Source organism: Barbatula barbatula (genome assembly GCF_947034865.1).
Source record: "Barbatula barbatula genome assembly, chromosome: 10".
In the NCBI taxonomy this organism is placed as follows: domain Eukaryota; kingdom Metazoa; phylum Chordata; class Actinopteri; order Cypriniformes; family Nemacheilidae; genus Barbatula; species Barbatula barbatula.
The window spans coordinates 1,818,701-1,830,325 of NC_136773.1; positions in this window are offsets into that span (position 1 = coordinate 1,818,701).

Sequence of the window (11,625 nt, forward strand, 5' to 3'; positions counted from 1 at the left end):
AACTCCAAACTGAATGTCAGAATGAGAAAGAAAGGTGATTTAAGCTATTTTGAGCGTTGGCATGGTTGTTGGTGCCAGACGGGCCGGTCTGAATATTTCACAATCTGCTCAGTTACTGGGATTTTCACGCTCAACCATTTCTAGGGTTTACAAAGAATGGTGTGAAAAGGGAAAAACATCCAGTATGCGGCAGTCCTGTGGGCGAAAATGCCTTGTTGATACTAGAGGTCAGAGGAGAATGGGCCGACTGATTCAAGCTGATAGAAGAGCAACTTTGACAGAAATATCCACTCGTTACAACCGAGGTATGCAGCAAAGCATTTGTGAAGCGTGTTTATCAACACGCACAACCTTGAGGCGGATGGGCTACAACAGCAGAAGACCCCACCGGGTACCACTCATCTCCACTACAAATAGAAAAAAGAGGCTACAATTTGCACGAGCTCACCAAAATTGGACAGTTGAAGACTGGAAAAATGTTGCCTGGTCTGATGAGTCTCGATTTCTGTTGAGACATTCAAGTGCTTTTTACAATTTTTATTGTTACAGCAATGTACAGATGTAGAAGAAAACATTGACTATAAGTAAAACATAAAAGGTTATGCAAGTCAAAACAGAGGTCAAATATCCGACATAAAATAAATTCCTATATGCAGTGTTAATGAAATAAGACCAGCCCCGGATTGGCTAATCGGGAGCACCGGGAGAATTCCCGGTGGGCCGGTCAGTTTTTTTGGCCGCGAGGGCCGGTATTGTCATGGCACGGTTGAAATGTGGCTTTCCCTAGGCTGCCTTCACTCACAGCAGCCCTAATCTTTTTATTTATTATTTTATCGCAGCCCCACTCTTTTTTATTTCATATTTATTCGCAGCCCAACTCAGAGCGCAGCCTGCAGGTTAATGCAGGTTAATGAGGACTCCCTGGCCCCGCCCCCGACAGCGCCACTGCAAGTTGGTCAAAATAAAAAAACGTCAGAAATAAAAATGGATGACAGAAAGCGCAAAGGCGGCGCTGAAAAGGCCAGAATAAAAAGCAAGAAAGCTCTGGAAACTGACGCGGCCAAATGTTCTAAGAAGACCACATTTTTTCTCAAAACAAATGAAGACGACGAGACGGCCGGTAAGCTAACGTTAAGGTATTTAGGAATAGGAGCACTGCAAGATGCTAGCGGCCGTGCAAAACAAAGTTGTCTCCAAACAATTCACATGTCTCAATAGTTGCAAGGTAGCTCATTGTTAGAGCACCCGTCCCACATTCGGACCGACGTCGATTCGAAGCCCGCGTTAATTAATGTTTTAGGGTTGTCCACGTTTCCTTGAAGCTACACTTATGCAGAGGAAAAAGAGATGAAACAATCATTAGAAATCATTGTGAAAAAAAGTCAGATAACAGTCAAATAGTTTTATTATTTAATTAATGTTCTCATATTTGTAAAAAATATTTGAAGTTGTAAAACAGACGTTTCATTAAAATAAATTATAGTGTCATTAGACAGTGCAATACATTTTATTTTAATCTTTTGTAATTTATATTTTTTTCCTTATTTCAATGTTTGGATATTTATGAACACTAATTCTTAAAGAAAATAGATTCTGATACTGTCCGGCTATTTACTGTTCTCATAAATCTTCACTGTGAAGCAAAACTTAGGCTACTGTATTTTCACTGAATGACAATGAATTCAAGGCTGTAGAGAACAGTGCGCTATTGCAGACTTAGGTTTTAATTATCATTATTTTAATATAGTCAGTCGTAAACTAAAGTGGGCCGGTCTAAGGGATGAAACTCCAGGGCTGAAAATGAGTCCCACTCCGGCCCTGAATAAGACTATAAAATTCTAGCAGCCCCCCCGGCCAGGGCAACAGTGCAAAACAGTATACAAATGGTGGATCTGCCCCCTGCACTTGATTTTGAAATTCTAGGTATTACCAACTGACCTGACGCCTGAGAGCGTAGTGCACGTGATGGACTGTAATACATGAGAAGTTCACTCAAGTAGTGAGGAGCTAAACCATGCAGGTCTTTATAGACAATAAGCAAGATTTTTAAGTTTATGCGATGCTTTATAGGTAACCAGTGCAAGGTTGACAGAACCGGGCTAATATGCTCATACTTTTTTGTACGTGTAAGAACTCGAGCTGACACATTTTGGACCAGTTGGAGTTTTTGTAATAGGCCTGCAGGGCAACCACCTAATAGTGCATTACAGTAATCTAGTCTTGATGTCATAAAGGCATGTATAAGCTTCTCTGCATCTGATGGTGACAGCATATGACGTAGTTTAGATATATTTTTAAGATTGAAAAACACAATTTTACAGGTGTTGGCGACCTGGTTCTCAAATGACAGAGTACTATCGAATAAAAAGCCAACATTCTTTGCTGAAAATTAGGGTTTTATGGAACATCCATCAATAGTTAAGCAGTATTCTTGGTTGTTACGTAGGGCGGTTTTCGGTCCGATAAGTAACACTTCAGTTTTGTCCGAGTTCAGTAATAAAAAATTGCTACTCATCCACTTTTTTATATCGACTATGCATTTCACTATTCGATGGAATTGCTGTTTCATGAGGCTTTGAGGAAATATAAAGTTGCGTATCATCAGCATAACAGTGAAAGCTTACTCCGTGTCGTTTATTATATCTCCTAGAGGTAACATGTATAATGCGAAGAGCATAGGCCCTAAGACTGAGCCCTGTGGTAGGGAGGAACATATTTGAGTTGAGACTACTTTTTCCAGAACTTTAGATAAGAAAGGTAGATTCGAAATAGGTATGTAGTTAACTAGTTCTCCAGGGTCGAGATGTTTTTTTTTGACAAGGGGCCTTATAACAGCCACCTTATATGCTTTAGGCACATGTCCTAGTGTCAGAGATAAGTTAATAATGCTAAGTAGACGACCTGTTTTTTCTAATATCTTGGATTTTCTTTGTGAAATAGTTGATAAATTCCTCACTGCTATGCTGGCATACAGAATCACAAGTCGCTGACGATATATTTTTGGTTAATTTAGCCACTGTATCAAATAAAAACCTAGGGTTATGCTGGTTTTCTTCTATTAGTGATGAAAGGTAGGCGGATCTAGACCATTCAGATAGTAGAGTCAGAATTTGGCATAAACAGAATGAGAACATGGATCCATCATGCCTTGTTACCACTGTGCAGGCTGGTGGTGGTGGTGTGTTGGTGTGGGGGATGTTTTCTTGGCACACTTTAGGCCCCTTAGTGCCAATTGGGCATCGTTTAAATGCCACGGCCTACCTGAGCATTGTTTCTGACCATGTCCATCCCTTTATAACCTCCATGTACCCATCCTCTGATGGCTACTTCCAGCAGGATAATTTAGATTAAATTAGATTAGATTCAACTTTATTGTCATTACACATATACAAGTACAGTGTAAAGAAATGTAGTTTAGGTCTAACCAGAAGTGCAGTTAGCAAGTGCAGGATATACAGTTAGAATAAATACAGAATACAATATGAGAGAATATAATACAGTGGGCATGGAGTATAAAAATATTTTGCAGTAGGTATGTTCTATGAAAATATGACCGTAGGTATATACTATGAACACTATATACAGATGGCTATATACTATGAACAATGTACAGGTGGCTATGAACAGATAATCATTTAGACTAAAATAGTGCAAGTGACTTAGGTATGCATAAATTATTGACATTGGCTATTAAAGTTGCAGTGCAATAGGTGAGTTAATGCAGTTGTTGAAGTTAATGCAGTTATTAAAGTTACGGTGGAGTATACGAGTTAATGCAGTTAATAGTTTGCAGTCCAGAAGATGAGTTAATGCAGTTTATAGGTTACAGAGCAGTAGATAAGTTAATGCAGTTATTGAAGTTACAGTGCAATAGATGAGTAGATGCAGTTAATAGTTACCGTGCAGTAGATTAGTTAATGCAGTTATTGAAGTTACAGTGCAATAGATGAGTAGATGCAGTTAATAGTTACCGTGCAGTAGATTAGTTAAAGCAGTTATTGAAGTTACAGTGCAATAGATGAGTAGCTGCAGTTAATAGTTACCGTGCAGTAGATTAGTTAATGCAGTTATTGAAGTTACCGTGCAATAGATGAGTAGATGCAGTTAATAGAATTACAGTGCAGTAGATAGGTTAGTGCAGTTATGGAAGTGGTCCATTAGTGCAAATGAGCATTCAGTTAAATATTCCTGGTGTGCAAGTGAGCAGTATAGAGTGCAAATGATGCTGTGTGTGTGTAAACAGTCCGGTAGAGCAGATACATGAAGTACTGGTGTGTACAGTTCAGTCAAGCATGGCAGCCCTGTAGTGCAATGTAAACAATGTTATAGCAGCATTGGAGTTAAAGGTAAGAGAGGTAGTGGAATCAGTGGGGGGCAGAGTTCAATAATGAAACAGCTCGGGGAAAAAAGCTGTTTCTTAGTCTGCTGGTTCTTGTCCGGAGGCACCGGAAGCGCCTACCGAAAGGCAGGAGAGTAAACAGTCTATGAGCATGGTGAGAGGAGTCCTTGAGAATGGTGCGAGCTCGACGCAAACAGCGTTTCTTCTGGATGTCCTCAATGGCAGAAAGTGTAGTCCCTGTGATGCGCTGGGCTGTTTTCACCACCCGCTGCAGTGCCTTGCGCTCAGCAACAGAACAGTTCCCGTACCAGACTGTGACTCAGTTGGTCAGGATGCTCTCTATCGTGCAGCGATAGAAGTTCACCAGGATAGTTGAAGACAGTTGGTTCTTCTTCAGTGTCCTCAGAAAGAAGAGACGCTGGTGAGCCTTCTTGACCAGGCATGATGTGTTGGTGGTCCAGGACAGGTCCTCCGAAATGTGAGTCCCCAAGAACTTAAAACTGGAAACACGTTCAACAGCCATCCCATTAATGTGGATGGGGTCGTGTGTGCCTCCTTTCGCCTTCCTGAAGTCCACGATGATCTCCTTTGTCTTGGAGGTGTTAAGGAGCAGGTTGTTGTCGGTGCACCATGTGGCCAGGTGCCGGACCTCCTCCCTGTATGCAGTCTCATCGTTGTTGCTGATGAGACCAATCACTGTTGTATCGTCTGCAAACTTGATGAAGGAGTTAGATCCGTTCACAGGCCTGCAGTTGAGTGTGAAAAGGGAGTAGAGAAAGGGGCTCAGTACGCAGCCCTGTGGTACACCAGTGTTGAGGGTGGTGGTGGTGGAGCAGATGGGGCCTAAACTAACAAGCTGAGGCCTGTTCGTCAGGAAGTCCATAATCCAGTTACAGGTAGGGTTGTTGATGTCTAGGTTTCCAAGTTTGACGATTAGCTTGGAAGGGATGACGGTATTGAAAGCAGAACTGAAGTCTACGAACAGCATACGGGCATAAGTGTCCTTTTTGTCCAGATGTGTGAGCACGGAGTGCAGCGCCATGGACACTGCATCATCTGTGCTCCTATTGTTGCGATAGGCAAATTGGTATGGGTCCAGTGTGGGTGGTAGAGAGTCCTTTAGGTGTGCCAGGACCAGCCGCTCAAAGCACTTCATGACAATGGGTGTGAGTGCTACAGGGCGGTAGTCGTTCAGGCACTTCGGGCTGGAATGTTTTGGAACGGGCACAATGGAGGTGGATTTAAAACATGCTGGAACCGCTGCTTGGGCGAGGGACAGGTTGAAGATATCCGTGAAGACCCCAGCGAGCTGCTCCGCTGCTCCGTCTGGGCCAGCAGCCTTGCACGCATTGATCCGGCTTAGTGCAGTGTAAACCTCTGTGGAATTTAGTGTGATGATCGGGTGGTCATTTGAGGGTGTGAGCTTGCTAGCGGTTTCCTTATTGTCTCTCTCAAAGGGAGCATAAAAGTCATTAAGCTCGTTCAGGAAGACGGCATCAGTGGCTATAGGGTTGGAGTGGTTGGGTTTGTAGTCCCTGCCGCATGCATTGAGGGTCAGAATTGGAAAAAATGCTCCTCTAGCTTCAACTTGTAGCAGTGCTTGGCCTTTTTGATGCCCCTCTTCAGATTTGCCCTGGAAGTACTATAGGCCTTGTTCTTTCAAACAAAATCTTTCAATTTGCTTGGGGGTCTTTTCACTCTTTGGGACCTCCTTAACTCAACATGAGAATCAAGTTTCCCTTCAGCACTTAACTCATCAGTATGAACTGACTCCTCATTAACATCATCCACTAAGTATGAGGCATCCTGTTGAATTACAGTCTCTTTAAGATCATCCACTAAGGATGAGACATCTTGTTCGATTACAGTCTCATGGCCCTCTTCCACATTTCCCTCAACAAATTCAGTGCCTTGCCAATCACCTTGGTGCATTTCAACTTCATGCTCATTCCACAAACTGTGAGACACAAAAGGTTCAGAGACTTCTAGCAACGCTGTAACTCTGGGGCATAAGGATTCAGATACACATTGGGGTCTTCACTTTTCACATTCTTATAACAACATTCAGCCTCCAGGTCCTGTTCCAACTCACGTTTATGCCTCTGCGTGTAACTATTCCTTCAACAGCCAGAGCCTCATCAATCTCATCAGGACTGGTTGGAAGAAACCCACATGGGAGTAAAAGATCTCTGTGCAGGACACGTTCAAGGTATTGAAAGTTCTTCGCAATTCTCAGGCTGAATAACATAAACAAGGATCTCTGCATTAGGCTGCTTTACTACCACATAGATGGTGGATTCCCAACGATCTGAAATCTTGTGTTTTCTCCGGATATTAACGTTTCTTACAAGAACACGATCGTCAACTTCTATTGTAGCAGCAGACACTTTCTTATCCCATCTAGCCTTATTCATCAATTGCCTCTTTTCCGCGTTTTGAACAGCCAATTGATAAGCATAACCCAGCCTTCGTTTCCACTCGCTGACATAATGCGTATGAGTTTTCAAATGAGTGATCAAATCATCAGGAACCACATCATCATTGCAAAGAATCATCTCGACAGCGGGATTTGGGATGACTCTGCCTTCCAGCAGGTCTCCCTCCTCACACGGCTTTACAACATGTGTCTCGCAATACACTAAATGTCACAAACACACAGTTTTGATTGCCTGTTGCTCAATATTTTCAAACTCAGTTGCTGCCCCTTCTGCCCTGCTTATCAAGTTTGCTACTCGTTCGTCGATCTGTATGGCCTCCTCATCATCCATAATGGTTTTTTGAGGACAACGTGACAACCCGTCAATGCCGATATTAGTTTTGCCTGCTCTGTACTTAATATCAAAATCATACATATACAGGGCTGCAAGCCAACTATGACCAGCCGCATCCAACTTATATAGCCATGGTGAGCACATACACTAATGGATTGTTGTCTGTTAACACGGTAAACTTCATGCCATACGAGAAATCGTGAAATTTTTCACACACAGCCCATTTGAGTGCCAAGTACTATAGCTTGTGCCCTGGGTAGTTTTACTCACTCTTAGAAAGACCGGGCTGGCATAGGCGATCACTCTTGTCTTTCCATTTTGAACTTGATATAAAGCAGCGTTTATGCCAGTCACGCTGGCGTCAGAGTGTAGAATGTATGGTGACTTCAGGTCCACAAAACCTAGAACAGGCGCAGTTGTACATTTTTTAATGATTTTTAAAGACAACTTGACACTCTTCATCCCATCTCCCAGCTAGGGATTGCGTTTTACACCTAATACAGAAAGATGACGTAGACCGTCCTCTAGTAGAAAACTCACTCTGTAATTACGCATTCAAAGGCTCAACTATATAGGAGTAGCTTTCAACAAATCGCAGGTAATACCCAGCAAAGCCTAGGAGTGATCTCAGATCTCTGAAAGCCTTGGGGTGGGCCATTCTGTTGGAGCAGAAATCTTGTCTGGGTCAGGGTGTATGCCTTGAGCGGAAATAACATGCCCTACATATTTGACGGAAGTTTGAAAGAATTTACACGTGGAAGGTGCTAAGTTCAGCCCAAAAGCGGAGATCCTTTGGAGTACCTTCATGAGCCTAGCCTCATGTTGTTCAAGTGTGTCAGAGAAAATGATTAAGTCATCAAGAAAAGCTATAACCTCCTGCAAATTCAAACCAGCCATGACTTTCTCTAGTTAACAGCCTGCCCCCACTAGGATCTGGATCTGCCTAGGAACTAAAGAACACATCTTCAATCGCTGACAACTCTAGCTGAAGCTGAACAGGGTAAACTCTATTGAATTTCTGTTAACCCACAGGTTCAAGTGTGTTGATCTGGTGAGAATCCCAAGGAGGACTAGATGAGGGTAACCTTTGCTTGGAAAAGGCCTTGTGGGGCAATGGTAGCGTGTCTGACTCCAGATCAGAAGGTTGTGTGTTCAAATCACGTCGGACGCCCTATAGGGCATTTCACGAGTGCTTGCAATCACTGCTCTTTGACGGCACGCACGGTCTCCACGGAAAAAAACGACGCTTCCTTAGAACCGGATTCAAACAAGCGACCTAAGGATGACCCGTGAGACGCCAACAGTCTGAGAATAGAAGACTCTGTGGATAGTGTACGACATGCCGAGTTTGTGACCGAGTTAGACTTACTTAAGGGTTATTGCCAGGTTCCCCTTACGGAACGTGTCTCAGAGATCTCTGCTAGCTTATGCCACTCCAGGTTGATTTTTTACAATATATGGTTATGGTTTTTGATTTAAAACATGCTCGTGCAATATTTCAAAGTTTGGTGTCCTATGTACTTTGTGATGTACCTTGTTGTGAAGCATACCTTGATGATGTAGTGTGTTACTCTGAAACTTGGAAGAAACACCTGAACACTGTGTTTGGGAGTCTTCAATCAGCAAACCTCACACTTAATCTTGCTAAATGTGAATTCGATTGTGCTACAGTCACTTATTTGGGTAAACATGTGGGTCAGGGGACCGTTCGTCGTCCTTTTGACGCTAAAGTAAAAGCCATTTATTTACATTATTGGTTCGTGGATAACTTCTGCTGATTGGCACGGCCTTTGGGGGGATTAAAAACCTGTCCTCTCTAGTCATGTTTAGCTTGTTAGTTTTAAAGATGTATTCAACTAAAAAGGTCAGTGGTGGATTTTGATTTATGCAAGCTGTTTTATTTTCAGCATTCTACACTGTATGATCTTAACTACATTAGACATTTTCTCAATTATGTCTTTTGCAGATCACCAAAAAGCTGGCAGGGACAGCCAGAGGAACAGGACTGTGGCTCACCTCTGTTGGCAACGAGTTTGGCCAGGTGCTCATCAGTGTGTTAACAGCCCAGGAAGGAGCAGGACTGGACAAGATGGTAGACGGTCTTGTGAAACGCTACCAGCAGGCTGGTGTGGATCCACCTGCCGTGTTGTACGTAGACTGTGGGTGCTGCACTGAGGTGGGTGAGACCAAGCTGAAAGCCAGGTTCGGTGGATGGCGGGATCTTCTGATAGGCACGATGAGCGCCGAATCCTTGCCACTAGACCATCTGGGAGAGCATGCGTTGGTGCATGGCACAATGACTAGCCTTAATCAAGGCAGCCCGTGCAGGTAAATGAACATTTGCGGCATATTAATGGGACACGGCGGGATCTGAAAACAGTTCTAAATTTTCCATCCACGCTGCCCCGTGTGAGGCTCGAACTCACGACCTTCAGATTATGAGACTGACGCGCTGCCTAACTGCGCCAACGAGGCGTGCAACAGCAAAATGGGAAACGTCTTCAGTCAGACGGTCTGTGGGACTGGTGGCTCGAGTCACTGGTGATCCTCCGTGCTTTCGTAGGACTGCAGTTGCAGAGACACTCTGCGTTGCGCCAGTGCCTTGAAGAAGTTGTTGGTAATCCTGTAAAGGACTGCATCACTTGGGTACCATCATTTTGTCCAGGACCTCGCAGAGGGCCAGTGGCGCAATGGATAACGCGTCTGACTACGAATCAGAAGATTCCAGGTTCGACTCCTGGCTGGCTCGTTCGTTGTGCTCCCCTTTCGTGCCATGGGGTGTCCGTTGACCTCGGCAAAATTTAGCCCCGTCTGCGGGTGGATGCGACACCTTCGATAGCTCAGTTGGTAGAGCGGAGGACTGTAGGCGTCTAACAGGTCATCCTTAGGTCGCTGGTTCGAATCCGACGTCTCAGACCCGTATACAAGCCATGCATTTCTTTTTGAAAACAAAAAGAAGAGACACTCTTTCAGACTCAGAAAACGCCAAAACAACAAACAAAACCCATAACTGAAACTCCACTCACAACCTTTCTACATAACCTGTAACAAAAGAGAAAAGAAAAAGTATGATGAATTTCACACAACACTTACCTTACTCCTTAGTTAATAAAAACCAAGAAACGATAAAGGAAAAAAATGTCCCCTAAAGAATCAAGACAATTAAACTCACTGTCCCCAAAACATGACAAAAACAGGCCTAAGACTAAACATGAGCAAGCTGCCTGTTAGGCTAGCAAGCTAAAAATGACTAGAGAGGACAGGTTTTTATCCCCCCCAAAACAGTCGTGCCAATCAGCAGAAGTTATCCACGAACCAATAAACAGCCTCCATTCCTGCAACACAGACTCAAGCACAAGAAAACAAACACTCATTCCGGGTTGTAACACCTCCACCCATAAAATCTCAGATTTCCAAATAGTTTTAAATACGATATCTAGGCAAAGTGTCCGCAATCACATTTTCAACAGGCTTGTTGTGTAAAATCTGGGTTATGGTCATTATAAACAACAATGGGTAATAAACTAGAACCAAGATAAACCTCACAGTGCTGTAAGCCTAGCAAATGGCTCAGGGCCTCTTTGTCCATGGTGATAATGTTAACCTGGTGACGATTGAACGTTTTTGAATAGAAACAGACAGGGCGGATGATTGCATGATCATCTTCCTGCAATAAGACAGCACCGGTCCCACTCGCATCCACCTCCCGCTTAAATGGTTTTGAGAAGTCCGGGGCTGCTAACACAGATGAACAATACAACTACGTCTTGAGGCCATCAAAGGCATACCGACACCTCGAATTCCATTCAAAAGACACTGGGCCACGCAGAAGATCTGTTAGGGGTTTTGCAACATCTGAAAAGTCCTTGCGAAAACTTCTATAATATCCAGCCATCCCAAGAAATCGCCTAAGTTCTCATTTTGTTACAGGAACTGGGAAAGCATCGATGGCTTTTACTTTAGCGTCAAAAGGACGGCGAACGGTCCCCTGACCCGCATGTTTACCCAAATAAGTGACTGTAGCACAATCGAATTCACATTTAGCAAGATTAAGTGTGAGGTTTGCTGATTGAAGACTCCCAAACACAGTGTTCAGGTGTTTCTTCCAAGTTTCAGAGTAACACACTACATCATCAAGTTATGCTTCACAACAAGGTACATCACAAAGTACATAAGACACCACACTTTGAAATATTGCACGAGCATGTTTTAAACCAAAAACCATAACCATATATTGTAAAAAAAATCAAACTGGAGTGGCATAAGCTAGCAGAGATCTCTGAGACACGTTCCATTAGGGGAACCTGCCAATAACCCTTAAGTAAGTCTAACTCGGTCACAAACTTGGCATGTCGTACACTATCCACAGAGTCTTCTATTCTCGGACTGTTGGCGTCTCACGGGTCATCCTTAGGTCACTTGTTCGAATCCGGTTCTAAGGAAGCTTTGTTTTTTCCCGTGGAGACCGTGCGTGCCGTCAAAGAGCAGTGATTGCAAGCACTCGTGAAATGCCCC